Genomic DNA, 17,187 nt, shown 5'->3' on the forward strand with positions numbered 1-17,187 from the left:
TTGATGCACTCCTTTAAAAACATCGAATGCCATCAGTGTATCAATGCACAAGTATTGCATCGATGCACCCCTTAATATTCAAACATCGAATATGATTTGTGTACCGATGCACAAGTAGTGCATCGATGCACCCGTTAAGGGATGCATCGATACACAGTAGAGTGCATCGATGCATACCTTCATTAAAAGATAAAAATAACTTCATTTTTAGCCTAAGGAGTAATAGTTTAGAATATATCAATTAGTATTTTGATATGTATCAATGTATTACTATATAGATATAGAACATAATCTTGTTCCAGAACAATCAAATGACTAGAATCGAATCAAAACAAGGCTAATGTGAGTGTATTTTTTAGTTAAAGTGTATAGAGACAAGACTTGTGATAAGTCTATCTCTGATAGTTGAATTCATGATTTTATACTCATGTACATGCACACATATATTATTGTTATAGTGATATCATGCATAATTTATTATGCTTTAATATGATATTATGTGAACAAACGCCATTACAAGAGAAACAATCCAGGTATGTGGAATAATGGAAATGATTATATGTGTTTATATGAAAAGTGATGAAAGAGATATGAAATGAGAAATGTATTCATATTTAAGCCCATGTTATATGATATGAGAGCTATAGGTATAGCTGGCATGCCAAGAGTCGAGGGTTTCCAGTGGTCCTTCGGGACATATCCAGTGGTCTTTCGGGACGTAGTGGTCATTCGGGACATATCTAGTGGTCATTCGGGACATATCCAGTGGTCCTTCGGGATAAATATTCACTTCCCCTAGTGGGAATTTATCGAGTTATGGTGACAGCGTTAGTGCACAACCTCAATGTATTCACGTACCTTTGTTCTCAATAATGTACATGGGCAATTGAAAGATAAATTAAAGTGAAAGTGATACAAGAGGTAAGTTTCATATGTGCATGACATGATTGCATATGTTATAGTGAAATATATACATGTATATTGAAATGTCATGATCAAATGGTAAGAATGCATATTCATGAATCTATTGTTACATGTTCATTTATTGCCTCACTAAGTCTATGACTTAGTGTGTAAGTGATTTACACGTAGGTACCAAGAAACAAGAAGAGCAGTACTAGAAGTGACAAGAACAATATCACTACTAAAAGATCATATCAGAAGTAATTGACAAAGTATGTATTTTGGGTTATGCATAGAGTGTTGGCAGGTAATAAGTTGTTAATTACAAATGCTCTGATCGATTTTGTATTTCGTGGTCTCTCTTATGTAAATTAACATATTTTGTTTTAATGAAAGTTTAAAATTTCTGTGTTTTTCTTTAAGTGTCAAAGTTTGAAAAGTCAATGTGACACCTCGGACTCATATTAGGGTCGGATACGGGTTAGGGGTGTTACACAAATAAATGCTTCTAAATGCATCTACATGGTCCTAAATGAGTTATTAGACACTCAATAACTTAAGTAAAAAGGTCCCAAAATGTGACCTTTTACGGAGCTATCATTTCTCTCAAATCCAAAAAAGATGAGAGTGATTCGGATAAAGATGACGATGACGAGGAGATGACATTATTTACCAAACGGTTCAGAAAATTAATGAGGCCCAACCGAGGAAGAAAATTCAAACGAAACGAAGGCTTCAAAAATGAACCGAAAGAGAAGGACCCGATCATTTGCTACGAATGCAAAAAGTCGGGGCATGTCAAATATGATTGCCCATAATTGAAGAATAATGGTCAATCAAAGAATAAGCACAAGGCTCATGTGGCTACATAGTGTGATGAAGAAGGCTCTGATGAAGAGGAACAAGAAGTTGCAAACTTGTGCTTAATGGCCATCGGGGAAAATTCTCAGGTAACCTGAGTTATTAGAGGATTATAATGGGTTGGATTTAGATTATAAGACTTTATTTTCAAAATATAAAAATGATATTTCAAAATTGAAAAATGAAAATAGTCTTATGTCAAAAACCAACAATGATCTTGAAAGTAAGATCAAAGAATTGAAAATCAAATTAGATGAATTTGAAAAGAAAAATACCGATTTGCATAACTTACTTTCAAGAGTAAACGACAATCATCAAAAGAAAATTGATGATCTCAAAGCTTCTTTTAATAAAGTTGATCCAAAACATTTTGAAAATGGAGAAAGTTCAAAAATCAACTTTGTTAAAAAAAGTTTTAAAAGCTACAATCATAGAGGTTTCTAAAGAACCTCAAATGATAAAATCATTAGAAGTATATGGGTTCCTAAAGGACTCATTACTACTAAAGATAAGGATATCCTACAAAAATGGATACCCAATGGGACTAGGATTTTGGAAACTAATGAATATGGACCCAAAAGAGTTTGGGTACCAAGAATCAGAAATTAATCCATGTTTGTAGGAAAATGAGCATTGCTACAAGTCAAGGGAAACAACTTCAAATTCATGGTACCTTGATATTGGATGCTCAAGATACATGACCGGAGACAAAAACGGGTTCATAGAGCTTAACGCAAAAAAATAGAGGAGAGGTGACTTTTGGTGATAATTCAAAAGGTCATATTGAAGGTATAGGTACTATAGGTAATACCTCTTCCATACAAATTAAGAATGTTTTATATGTGAATGGATTAAAGCATAATCTATTGAGTATTAGTCAATTATGCGATAAGGGATTCAATGTCATGTTTGAAACTAATGGTTGTAAAGTCATTGACATGACATTACATCTAATCGGATTATGCTTATTGGTCATAGAATAGAAAACATATACATGGTGCATTTAGATTCTATAGATATGACTAATTTATGCCTAGTTGCCAAGGATGAGCATAATAGTTGGTTATGGCATAAGAGACTAGGACATGCGAGTATGAGTGTTTTGCAACGGTTAATTCAAGGAGATTTAGTTCGAGGGTTGCCTAAGCTAAAATTTGATAATGATAAAATCTGTGATGCTTGTGCTAAAGGAAAACATAGAAAAGATTCCTTTAAGTCCATTAATGATATATCAACTAGTAGAGTATTACAATTGATCCATATAGAACTTTTTGGGCCATCTAGGACTACTAGCTTGGGTGGAAACAATATGCATTTGTCTTGGTAGATGATGACTATTCTAGATATACTTGGGTTTTATTCTTAAGTACTAAAGATGAAGCATTAGAAAAATTCATCATGTTTTCAAAAGTAATCCAAAATGAAAAAGGATACTCCATAACTAGTGTTAGGAGTGATCATGACACTGAATTTGAAAATCTTGGATTTACTGAGTTTTGTAATTCTAATGGTATTAGCCATAATTTTTCAGCACCTATAACCTCTCAACAACTCAACAAAATGGAGTTGTTGAGAGGAAAAATCAAACTTTAGAAGAAATGGCTAGAACCATGCTTTGTGAAAACAATTTGCCAAAATATTTTTGGGCGGAAGCCAGAAATACCGCTTGTTATGTTATTAATCGAGTAATGATTAGGCCTATTTTGAAGAAAACTCAATATGAACTTTTCAAAAATAAAAAGCCTAACATTAGTTATTTTCATCCTTTTGGATGTAAATGTTTTATTTTAAACAACGGTAAAGAAAATCTTGGTAAATTTGATGCTAAAAGTGATGAAGGAATTTTTCTGGGTTATTCCTTAAATTCTAAAGCTTATCGAGTATTTAATAAAAGAACTTTAGTTGTAGAAGAGTCTATACATGTTTTTTTATGATAATCCCTTCCGATGAAGGATTCTTGTATGAATGATGATGTAGGTATTATAAACACAAATGACGTTAGACATGACGTTGGAGAACCATCATCAAAGAAAGAAACTAAAGATGAGGAAACTCAATATCCTCTCGAGAATCCAACTATTGAAGAAAGGGAAGTCTCTTACCTAAGGGAATATAACTATTTCAAGGATGGTGAAATAATAGGTGATCCATCCAAAGGGGTAACAACTCGATATTCTCTTAGAAATATATGTAATTATGTTGCATTTATTTCATGCATAGAGCTTAAGAATATTAAAGAAGTATTAAATGATGAACATTTGATTATGGCTATGTAAGAAGAGTTAAATCAATTTGAGAGAAGTAGAATATGGACATTAGTTGAAAGGCCTAGTAATTAATCTACTATAGGTACTAGATGGGTATTTAGGAATAAGCTTGATGAAAGTGGTAATATAGTGAGAAACAGGGCTAGACTTGTTGCTCAAGAGTATACTCAAGAAGAAGGCATAGACTATGATGAAACATACGCTCTCGTAGCTAGGATGGACGCAATTAGAATGTTATTAGCATTTGCATGTTTCAATGAATTTAAACTATATCAAATGAATGTTAAAAGTGCATTTTTAAATGGTTTTATAAAAAAGTATATATGGAACAAACTCCTGGTTTTGAAGATTCAAAATTTTCAGATCATGTTTTCAAATTGAAAAAAACACTTTATGGTTTAAAACAAGCTCCTAGAGCTTGGTATGAAAGACTGTCAAACTTTTTAATTGAAAAAGGTTTTTCTAAAGGGAAGGTTGATACTACATTGTTTTTAAAGCATAAAGGTAAAGATTTATTAGTAGTTAAAATTTATGTTGATGATATAATATTTGGTTCTACTAATGATGTTCTTTGCCAAAAAGTTTCTAAGCTAATGCAAAGTGAATTCAAGATGAGCATGATGGGGGAGCTCTCATTTTTCTTGGGACTCCAAATCAAGCAAAGAAAAGATGACATCTTCATTAATCAAGCTAAGTACGTCAAGGATATGCTCAAGAAGTTTGGACTGAAAAATGGGAAACCTCACGCCACTCCAATGAGCTCATCAACAAAGCTTGACAAAGATGAAGGAGGTAAATGTGTGGATGTTAAATTGTATAGGTCAATGATTGGCTTTTTTCTCTATCTAACCGCAAGTAGATCGGACATTATGTTTAGTGTTTGCTTATATGCTAGATTTCAATCATGCCCTAAGGAATCACATTTATTGGCTGTTAAGAGGATCTTTAGATACCTTAAGGACACTCCTAGTTTAGGACTTTGGTATCCTAGAGACACTAGCCTTAGCTTGCATGCCTTCTTTGATGTGGATTATTTAGGATGCAAAATATATAGGAAAAGCACCTCTAGTACTTTCCAATTCCTAGGAAATATGTTGCTTTCTTGGTTTTCAAAGAAACAAAATTGTGTTGTATTATCTACCACTGAAGCGGAATACATTTCAGTCGGTAGTTGTTGTGCACAAATTTTATGGATGAAACAATAACTTTTTTATTATGGAATTGAAATAAGTACCATACCTATCAAGTGTGACAATACTAGTGTTATTTGTCTCACTAAAAATCCCATCCAACACTCTAGAACTAAGCACATTGAAATTAAACATCATTTCATTAGAGATCATGTCGCTAAAGAATATATAGTTCTAGAATATGTTGATATTTTGCACCAATTAGCAGATATATTTACAAAACCTTTAGATAAAGAAAGATTTTGGACACTTAGGAGAGAATTAGGTTTGACCAACCTACCTTGACTAAGTGTTTAAAATAAGTTTAGCACTTTTAATTAGTTTTGGAAAATGCTTATAAAAATAACACTTTTGATTGCATCATTTGCTATTAGTTAGGGGGAGTTTTATGATTCTTAGTGAGAATTAATTATATATTCAAATAATGTTTAAGGATAGATTTACATTGATTGAACATTGTTAATTTTCGTAATATGAGTTGCCAATACCACTAGAGTTGATTAATTTAGCTTTATAAGTGTTTAAAATCATATTTTTGGACATTTTAGCGCATGAGGTATCGAACCCCCTTTGAATGGGTACCGATACCCCCTTTGAATGGGTACCGATACCTTCCCCTAGTGTACCGATACCCTCCACGGGTTCTGGTTATTAAACGTCCAGAAGAACCCTTTCTCTCAAAACCCTCTCTTCTCTCTTACACGTCGTTCCTCCTCCCTTTCTCTCTAAATCTCCACTTTTGCCAAAATCATCAAATACAAGTCGGAATTACTTCAATTTTCAACTTATAATCCTACTAGAATCATTAAAAACGTCAAGTCCGAGTTTTTCAAGGTAATTTTTCTAAACCCATTATTTCATTGATTTTGAACATAAAACTAGTTTTAATTAGTTCTAGGTTGAAATAGTGATCGGGCTTTGATTATATGATGTTTTTAAACTAGATTTCTACAACTAATTTCATCAAAAACACAAGATTTGACCATTTTTTTAAAATTTTCGAAATAAAAAAAAATTGTTGTTTTTGATTTAGTTATGATGATTTCATGAAAACTACATATGTATTGATTTTCAAACATTGTTTTCAAATATGGTTTTCCAAAATTGTCTATTAAAACTATTTTAGAGAACCCTGAAATATTGAGGACTCATTTGAGTTTTGGGATTGATATTATTGCATACATGTGTTTTAAAATTGCATGTTAATCTTGTTTATTCCGATTTCCTAAGTCATGTCTCACAAACGCCCTAGAATGTCCACTAATCGTTCAAACCAACCTCCTAACCCTCCTCTAAATCCACCTCATATCCAACAAATTCCTGATCTCGTTGATTGTAATATGACTATTCGTAATTCATGCTTCAATGAACCTGGTCGCAGACAAAATCTCTTCTTCAGGTATTCTCAATATTTTGAGTCATACAAAATTCGAGAAGAACGAATCCCATCTCTTCAAGCTATGTTAGAAATATATTTTAGATATCTTCCTACCCTACGAGAGTGGAAATTTGATAAACTTTTTAAACTCGAACCAATAGTTTATCATCAACTTGTTCGAATCTTCTATTCCAATGCCATTTGTCTCCAAAACCGGGATAAAATCAAAACCATAGGAATTAGATCTTACCTTCTAAGAAAATTCATCTATATTGACTCGGAATACATAGCTCGTGCATTTGGATTAGATAATGTTTGCTTAGATAATGAAAAACAAACGGTATGTACTCCTTATAAAAGAAAGAAGAGTGCGAGTGTATTAGATTTCCATGATCGTTTTCTTTTATATGATGATCTCTTGGTGGTTTCGACCATCTGGAGGAAAATACTCCACTCTTAGAGCCCTAGATCTTTGGTAGATACATTGTATCCAAAACAATAATAAAATAAACCTACCTCATATTATCTTTGCTGAAATTGTTGAAACCGTAAACCTTGTTCCTAATAAGAAACTTTGTGCATCTCTAGTTTACGGTTGTCTTCTAAGTAATCTGTTTGTCAAAGTCGAGCTTAGGGTACAACTTGATGTAACCTTCCCTCTCAAAAATCAAATTAATCTTATTTCCTTAACAAAATCGGGATAGACAAAGGATAAGAACACCGAGCAATGGGTTCGATCTGCTGAGCAAACATCGGGAGCTAGTTCTTCAAGAGCTCCACCGGCACCGACGGCGGACGATGATCTTGAACTTCAACAGCTGATGCAAGACATTGACGAAGTCCCCGACGATGAGCCGGAGCAGCACGAGGAACAAGCACAACAAGAGGATCAAATGCCTCCATATTTTCAATATTTTATGGAGACATTCGAATTTCGATATGCAACCATGGATTCTCGGTTTACATCTATAGAGTCCCATTTATCTGCTATGGGGGCTCAACAATTGGACAATCAACAAGAGATTCAAGCTAACCGTGAAGCAGTGAATAATCGATTCAATGCTATAGATGATAGACTCGATGTGCTTACACGAGATGTGGCTAATATATGGACACATCTATCTCTTTCCGATCCTCCAATGGAGTAAACCTTGCCTAGTTTCGATTTTTCTTAAGATTGAACTTCGGATTTAGAACTTTGACTTGTTAAACATTTTAATGTTTTTGGATCGAATGTTTGAATTTGTTATGTATGTTGAATGTCTAACTTTGAATGCTTATATTTATTTGATTTGGTTTAATGTTTTTGCATCAATTACATTATAGTTGCAATATGACCAATTTATTATTTCACATTGATTATGATTATTGAATTATGGAACTAATGGCTAACATTTCTCTAGATTGTGATCTTAGCAGCTTACACTTTATCTTAATCTATCAATTGGCTTAAATTTCAAAAATCTTGTTTAAACTATTTTAAAATCTTTTTTGATTTAACAAAAAGGGGGAGAAGTATTAAAGTAAGGGGGAGTAATTTATTAGAGTAAGGGGGAGTAATTTCAAAACTTGATTTCAAAAATAATTTTCAATTACAAAATCTTAAAATTACTAAAATGTTTTGTTATATCAAAAAGGGGGGAGATTGTTGAAAACATTTTGATGTTTCGATATAACAAATTAAATGTTTTTGGATTCCAAGATTTTCTAATCATTTTCAAATATATATTCGATCAAACTATTCGAATATCAAAATATTACTCCAAGTTTTTCAAATGTCAATTTAAATCCTTACTCAAGTGTAAAAGTGTGTTTTAATCTTTTAAACAATTTTACAAAGTATTTTGAGCCTTAATCAAGCCAAAAATATTTTGTTAATAAATCTTAAATCGAAAAACCAGATTGCCCAGAGGGTACCGATACCCCCCAAGAGGGTATTGATACCCCTATGTAAGATTTGACTCCGAGAAATAACAGATTGCTCGGAGGGTACCGATACCCCGGCCCCCAGGAGGTACTGATACCCCCAGTCTGATAACGGTCGAAATATTTGAATTTTACACTGCATGTACCGATACTCTATGAAGGGGTACCGATACCCTATGAAGGGGTACCGATACCCTATGAAGGGGTACCGATACCCCCACGCTCCAAGCTGTTTTATTAATTGTTTTCACACAATAATAGCTCTATTGATTCCACTAATGATCCCCGACGTTCAGAAGTGATCCAGGGAATATTTAAACAAGCTTAGGAGCCATTGATCAATAACAATTAACAAGAATCAAGAGAGAATCAAAGAGAAAGCATCAAACATCAAGTTTGAGCATTTTCAAGCCTATTTCATTCAATATTCATTTTTTCTTTCAAGAGAACACTTATTATGCTCAATTGCATTATTCTTGAGTGTTCTTTCTTTGTTCTAGAATTGTGCAAACATCTTTCCTTGTGAGTATTTTCTTGTAAGTTTGCAAAATTTGTATTGTTCTCTTTGGGAGAGAGTGTTATAAAGAATTTGGGGTATAATTCTTGAGGGATTTATAAGGTTACTTTTTGTCCTCAAAAGAAAGACAAATTAGTGAATTTGTGGAAAATCCTTAGTGTGGATAGCTAAGGTAGTGGACGTAGACTTTGATTGAGAAAGTCGAACAACTCTAAATTGTTGTGCAAATATTTTTAATTTTCTGCAAAAGCTTCCACCGAATTTTTTATTGCCAATTCACCCCCCTCTTGGCCTATTCCGTCGATCGATTAACTCAACATAATGTTTTGGCTTTGTCGTGGCATATTATTGTGTAAATGGTGCTATTTTACGAGGAATGTTTGTGCTTTGTTGGTGATGTGCAAGTCAATGAAGCAAAGGGTGAACATGGAGGAATGCCAAGGCAATTTGAGATGACTGAGCGTGAGAAAAATGCCGCGGCAACTAGGACGTCATTTATGGGCGCATAAAAAGGCAAAAATCTGAAGATATTTTATGGTGTTATCCAGTCCACACGTGAATCTCACCTACTACCCCGTCCAGCCCACACATGTGAAGGGAATATACCATTTTTAAGATATAAGGATATCTCATTATTAAGGAGGAGTTATGGAATTTATGAGCTTGGGAGTTAGAGAGTTATTGGGTAATTTATTAGCTTCTTGAGAGTTTTTGAATTGATGAGAATTTAAGAGCCTCTTAGAAGTTAGATGTTAATTTAAGAGCTTCTTGGAAGTTGAAGAGTTTTTTGTTTTTAATATAAATAAGATAAGAAAGAATAGGACAAAGAGGGACGCAACAAGAGGCAAAACAATGAACTCCTTTATTCTCCATTTCCTTTCATCTTTTCAAAGGTTCCCTCCATAGCCATGCTCAAGGGAGTGGCGAGCTAGAAGCTTAAGGGAGGATCTACATGAGCAATGGGTTTTAGCTGCTAACTGAGACCTAATCCACCTTAGAGATAAGGATAGGATTTCAACGACTAAAAGGAGTAGCGCTCATTCGATAGGTTTGATGTTACTGTTCACGCCGAGAGGTATTGCCAAACTCAAGTGGTAATTATGCAGTTACCAACAATGGAACAGAACACTGGCAGGGCCTGGAACAAGATATCACCAGCAGAATTCCATCAGGCTTTACATACTCAGTTTCTGCTAGTGTTGGCGTTTCAGGGCCATTTTCGGTGTCTCCCGATGTCACATAGCAACATTGAGGCTAGAAAATCCCGGTTCAACTAGCTATTTGTTCATCGGAAAGTAATGATCTTTATTTATTGCGTAACATTTCTTTATATGTAAACTTAAAAGAGGAAGTTTTTGTTAATGTCATTTGTCACCACAGAATCTCTATGTCAAAGGGGAAGTGGAAAACGGGCAAAGGTGCATTCTCATTATCATGCATGCCTGAAAGGATTATATTTTATTTGGAAGGGCTGCCTCCTGGTGTTGAGCTGGTTATTGATTGGGTGGTTATTAGCAGTAACTTTTTTACACTTGGAATCTCTGAGCATTTGCACATTGGGGATTTATCTGGCTTATTAAGTTCACATATGTTCTTTTGGTGCTATGGGGTCTTAAACCTTTATTTTCATATAAAAGAATGCAGGCAACCGACAAGGATTGAGTGCAATTGCGGGGAAAGTTCTTACTAAATGGTTCTGATCCATCAAGAGTAATCATCTATTTAGAAGACCCTCCTCCAGGCACTGACATTCTTGTCAATGGCTTGAGCGCAAAGCATGCAGAGAAAATCCCTCCTTCACCGCCACCAGTTATTGTCTTATTGAGACGAGATGAGTAACTTCAATTTGGAATTCTGTATTGTTTTTTCATCTACTTTAGAGAAGATATCAGATGCTTGGATTTACCGCATGTTTTCCTAAAATAAAACCCTTATTAATAAAAACATGCACTTTTTGACAGTAGAATCCACAAACTGAATTTGATAGAGTTAAAAATAACCATGTATGGTTTCTTGATGTGTTTTTACTTTCTTTTTTTTTTTCTTTTTGTAGAATCCTGATTATGGAGTTAATATAATTACAATTAGTCAACCAAGTGATGGCACAAATGGATGGTTTCCTCATGGTAACTGCAATACGAGTCTCGCATTAAGATCACCACATATACTTCCTCCAATGGCTAAAGCCTCCCTTGGTGCCTCGGTACCTTTAAGTGGCCGTTACATCCCGCTGAAAAATCGTATGCAAACTTGGATGGGGCCAGCTCAGATGATCACTGAAAAGCTGAAACTTTTCTTCAAGTACCAAATCTCTGCTTGGGTTCGAATTGGTTCTGGAGCAATTGGTCCTCAGAATGTGAATGTTGCACTTTCTGTGGACGGCCAGTGGGTCAATGGTGGACAAGTTGAGATTAAAGATGGTAGGTGGCATGAAATTGGTGGTTCCTTTAGAATTGAGAAGCAACCATTCAAGGTTATAGTTTACATCCAGGGTCCTGCTGCAGGTCTTGATTTAATGGTTGTTGGACTTCAAATTTTCCCTGTTGACCGCGATGCCAGGTTTAAACATTTCGCAAGGCAAACTGACATGGTAAAATCTAGTTATGATTTCTGTTGTATTTTTCTGGTACTGATTTCTTTCTCTTTCACTTAGTTTCATGGTATATTTTTTTAAAACATCCTCAAACTTGTCCTTATAAAACATGCATTTTGAACTGCTTAATAAAATGGCACGGGAATTGGTTGGTTTCTTAATTAGATAAGACATTTTCCCTTCAAACATGGGGACCTTGTTCTTTCTCTAAGCCCTGATCATTCCTAGTCCTTACTTCTTACTTGTATGCCTTTTTGTTTGGCTCATGTAGACTCGAAAGCGGGATGTTGTCCTCCAATTCTCAGGATCCAGTTCAAGCAGTCTGTTCGGAACCTCTGTGAAAGTCAAACACAAAATAGCTTCCCTATAGGGTCTTGCATCAACAGAACAAATATAGATAATGAAGCTTCTGTTGATTCCTTTGTGAAGAACTTCAACTGGGCGGTGTTTGGAAATGAATTGAAGCGGTATTGGACAGAACCTCAACGAGGAAATTTCAACTACAAAGATGCTGATGATGTGTTGGCTTTCTGCCAAGACCATAAAATAGAAACCCGAGGTCCTTGTATTTTCTCGGAAGTACAGTCCACAGTCCAGCAATGGATTCAAGCATTCAACAAAAAGGACTTGATGACTGCTGTTCAAAACCGTCTAACAGGCCTTCTCACACGTTACAAGGGAAAGTTCGGACAGTACGACGTGAGCAATGAGATGTTGCATGGATCATTTTATCAAGACTGGTTAGGAAGAGATATTCGAGCATACATATTTAAGACTGCAGATCAGCTTGATCCATCTGCCACCGTATTTATGAGTGATTACCATGTTGACTGTGGATGTGACACCAGATCCGAGAAGTATATCGAAGACATTCTTGATTTGCAGCAGCAAGGTGCACCTGTTGGAGTAATTGGAATTCAAGGACATATCGATAATCCGGTAGGACCAGTTGTGAGTGATGCCCTAGATAAGTAAGGTGTTCTTGGTCTTCCTATCTGGTTCATGGAGCTCAATGTGTCCTCCCGTCAACGAACACGTTAGAGGGGAGGATTTGAAAGTTATGCTTAGAGAAGCATTTGCACATCCTGCTGTAGAGGGTGTAATGCTGTGGGGATTTTGGGAGTTGTTCATGAGCCGGGTCGATTCAGAAGGTGAAATCAATGAAACTGGTAAAAGATTTTTTGCTCTTATACATGAGTGTTGCTCACGGGTCTTCTATTCATGTTTAACTAAAGAAATTAGTTTGTACATATTTTATTGTAGGTGGCAATTACATAAATTTAAACAGCACTAATAATTTTAGTCATTTTAGATTATTGTATTATCATATTTAAGATTTTAAATTTAAATCAATATTATCGAGTGACAGTTTCAACACCAATGTCTTCTAGTTTTAACTTTATTATCCTTTTATAATCTTAATATAAATATTATCGAGTCTCCTTCCTCTTGCCTTTTCCTTGGTTCTATGGTCAAGTTTTCTGTGATGTTTATTTTGAAGTAAAGATTGTGTCTAGAAGGTTGCTTTTGTTATTGCACTCCACCTGTTTGTGTTTGTGTGTATGAGAAGTTCTTCAAAAAACAAGAAAGATGAACGTTTCACCAGTAACTCTGTTTGTTCAAAACTTACCACCTAGATATCATTGGACTGGGTTAAGACAATTATTCGGTAGGCATGGAGAAGTGATTAGCTCTTACATAGCGCGGAAGAATGACAGAACAGGAAAACGATTCGGTTTTGTTAGATTTTCTAACAGAGAAGATTCAGAGAGAACAACTCAAAGATTAAATGGATTCTGGATATTTTGGCTATCGATTATCAGTCAAAGAAGCTCATTATAGAATCAAGAATCAAAACTGGAAAGTGGATAGACCTTCAACTTCAATCGCAACAACCAGGGAAATACAGCGTAAAAGTGTGAATGGAGAAAGTTCGGAGGAACAAGTAAGAAGGATGAGCAGGATAATACAGGGGGTGATGGATGAGGAAGTTGTGAGAAAGCTTCAGAAGTGCCTAGTAGGAACGATGGCGACAGTTTGTTCTTCATCTCGGGTGGAAGATAGACTACGATCAGCAGGTCTTGGTGTAATTAAGATCAAGTTTCTGGGAGGAAGAGATTTCTTATTATAAGTTGATGACGATGAGCTATTCAGAATCATAAAGGAGCATAACTGGTCATATTTAACTAAATTTTTTCTGGAAGTGCAACCTTGGTCAGAGTCATACAGAGCATCGGAAAGAGTTACATGGATTAAGCTGTTTAGAGTGCCGTTGCACTGTTGTAATCATGGAACATTTAAGAGGATAGCTGAGCAATGGGGAGAATGTTTAGCGATGGGAGAAAACGCATTTCAAGCTATGGGCTGTGAGGAGATGACTATCCTTATAGCAACTAGTAGGAAGGAATCAATTGACGAAGTCGTAGATTTGGAAGCAGGTAGAGATATTTTTAAAATTAGAGTAGTAGAACAACCCACAAGCAGAAGTGATAATGCTGGTCGAAAGCAAGAAGAAAAAGAAGCTACGGCTATGGTTAATTCTGAGTCATTGACAGGAAGAAGTTCGAACTCATCGGACGAAAAGAAATCAGAGAGGTGGCAGGAGAAAGATGACAGTTAATTGTGTTGTATGGGGAATATACCTAGAGGTGGCGACTTGTCGGGTGAGGACGAGGATGATAGGAATATAGGAGAGGAAGCAATTGTGGGACTAAGGAAAAATGAGGATAGATGAGAGAAAGAACAGAAGCAAATTGAAGAGGTTATTGAACTCGAAGAGAGAGATGTAGTCGGATTTTACTGAAGAATTCAGGCGTTAACGAGGAAATGAAGAATAACTTAAATGATTTGTCTTCATGTGAACGTCTATTAGAGTCTAAGGCAGTGGAGGACTTGGTTCACATGGGATTCACAAATGATATTTCTAATATAATTTCCAACGGTGAGGAAGCCCAACATGATGGGATTTTGTTTAATGGGGACGTAGGTAAGTCGAATAAGGGGATGTATCGGGAGGATAGAGACCAGAGGCTTGGTTTGTCAGCACAAACGAAGGAGGATTTTGTTATGCTCAATTCCAGTCATAACCGAAGATCAAAGGTGGGGAAAAATAAAAAATATTGCTCTATGCAAAGATTTCAAGAGAAGTATGCAGTCACCCAAAGAAAGAATAGAAAATGCAGAATCAAGAAAAATCAGAAGAAGGTGCTAAAAGAGGAAGAAGTGACTGAATTAGAAGGTAGATCTTTATCTGATTCTGACCTACAAGCAAGGTGGCAGAGACAAAAGAGGAAAGCGAAGGAAACATTACAGATTGGCAGAGAACTGGGTATACAGTTTATAGGTTCAGAGGAGGTTCTACTGCGAGAAATTATAGCTATGGAGGATTTGGAAGGCGAATCACAATCTAAGGAAGACGATTTGCAATCTCTATCTATTGAATTTTAGCCGAAATTAATGGAGAAAGTGCCGAAATCAGATGTTGTTGCATGAGTGTGAAATTATGAGACCTAGTGGTTTTTGTATTCTTTGATATATAATTTCGTTTTGGTTCAAGGAGTCTGTGCAATCCTGGTTGGTCTGCTGCTTTGATGGGAGAGTATGTATGGCAAAGATAGGTGGTGCTGCTGTTTGCAAGAAGATTGGATTCTGCTGGTATGTCTCGAAATTTTGGTTCGTTGTATGTTTCACTTTTCTATGGATCGTCTCCTGTTTGATGAGGTACGGAGAACGGAAGAATCGACATAATCTTCTTCGATGTCTAACTGATGCACGTTGGTGTAGTTAGGGAGATAATTTCGAGAGTTGGGGCTGGTATTAGGTATATTCTATGAAGAAATCTATTTCGAATAAGTGAAATGAGACGTCAAGAGGAAACATTTCGGATTGAAGCCAGAAGCTTGGTGGTAGCGGTGTTGTTGCTATTTGCAAGAAGTTTGGTTTTAGTTGGGCTTATAGTATTGCAGGAGGTTCAGTGCAGCAGCTGTTTGAATGTGTTTTCATTGATTTCAAAAATAAAAGTCAACACTAGCTTCAAGTTTGGTTTGGACTCTTCTTTGGAGGTTTTAAAGATTTGGGTTCTTGTGAAGGTAGTCTGGTTTGGTTCTAAGTTTATGGTTACTGCTGCAATTTCTAGTTTAATATTGCGGTACCTGATTCTTCTTTGAGCTTCTTCTGTCTGGTTCCATAATATGATACTTCTGGCTATGTTTTTGTTGTCTATGCATGAGATGATGGTGTCGAGATCCCTTTCGATTGGTTTTGCTTTATTGGTTTTTAGTTTTTTTGTTTTGTTGGATGTATTGGTGTAATGTTCTGATGATGGATGTATTTGGGCATCAGTGCTTGTTGTTGTTCTCTTATGTAGCACTCTTTTCCTCCAATTTGTTTTAGGGAGGATTTTAATGAGGCTCATAAGGTGAACTTGTCTTCTGCATTAATTTAATAAATTGAATTTTGCCGAGCAAAAAAAAATATTAATCTTTCAAAATATTTTGAAATTGAATTTGATTAAATTATTGCATATTTTATTTTATATTAGAATGAAAAAGCTAAGAAACAAAAACAAACTTGTTGGCAGTTAATTGAAGTACATGGGACAGTTAGAAACATGAATGCGTTTTTAAAAAAAATAGTAGAATGATGATAAATTAGTATTTGTTTAGAATTTTTATTATTCATTAACAATTCATAAACGCTATAGATGTAGTTGTTCAAATCCTAAATCCTTTAAAGAAAATAATATTCTTTTCTGTCGTTGATGCCGTTCAATGGTTTCGCATAAATACCGCCTTAATATTGATTTCAGAATAGTTGCTGCTGCCTCGTAACCAAATACAAAAACGTGGTCCAGGCCATGCCAATTTGATTTACTAGTTTGGGAAACATGAAAGATCCTAGAAAAGGCATTGATTAAGAAAACAGTGAAACAGATTGCTTGTGGTCCTTGTTACAAAAATAAAACCTCTGATGATTTGTCTCCCATTTTCCAAACTGCTCCAGAAACTTTCATTATCATCGGTCCATGAAGTCCGCTTTACCTTTTGTCTACCGGAATCAGAAATTAAGCAGCTGAAAGACCGAGTCAGCCCAGTCCTTTCACTATGCAAAAAGGTCGAGTCCAGGAAGAGTTTCGAACGAGAATCTGCATATACAGTTTAGACAAGGCCCAAAGATTCAGACAAAAACAAAGGACACATTTGGGGGGTTGGGGTGAAAGAGATAAGGCGAAAACAAGAAGGGATTAGACAAGCTTTCTAGTAAGGTTGAAATGTGAGAGCCATGAACAAAGGAAAAGAGGAAAGTTAGGTAGGAGAAATGGAAGTTCATTGCCTAAATGGGGACCATGCATTGATTTTGTATTGGATTCCACCATCATTTCGGTTAAATATGCAATTGGTAGTCGCATTCAAATCTCACGTCAAAATCCCAATATCATCTCCTCCACCATGTCTAAGAATCAACCTCTGTTTTTCTTTTTCTTATACCGCAGCTGTAACTGTTTATGTTTTTCCTCCACCCACCAAACAGTAAAAAGGTGGCCCGTAACGTGA

General features: G+C 35.5%; 1 pseudogene; it reads left to right on the forward strand.

Annotated features, from left to right (window-relative positions):
• The first annotated feature begins 9,398 nt into the window (after window positions 1-9,398).
• Window positions 9,399-14,255, forward strand: LOC120216555 (annotated as a pseudogene).
• Window positions 14,256-17,187: the final 2,932 nt, after the last annotated feature.

The sequence above is a fragment of the Hibiscus syriacus genome, unplaced genomic scaffold (assembly GCF_006381635.1).
Source record: "Hibiscus syriacus cultivar Baekdansim isolate YM2019G1 unplaced genomic scaffold, ASM638163v2 tig00110162_pilon, whole genome shotgun sequence".
NCBI classification, from domain to species: domain Eukaryota; kingdom Viridiplantae; phylum Streptophyta; class Magnoliopsida; order Malvales; family Malvaceae; genus Hibiscus; species Hibiscus syriacus.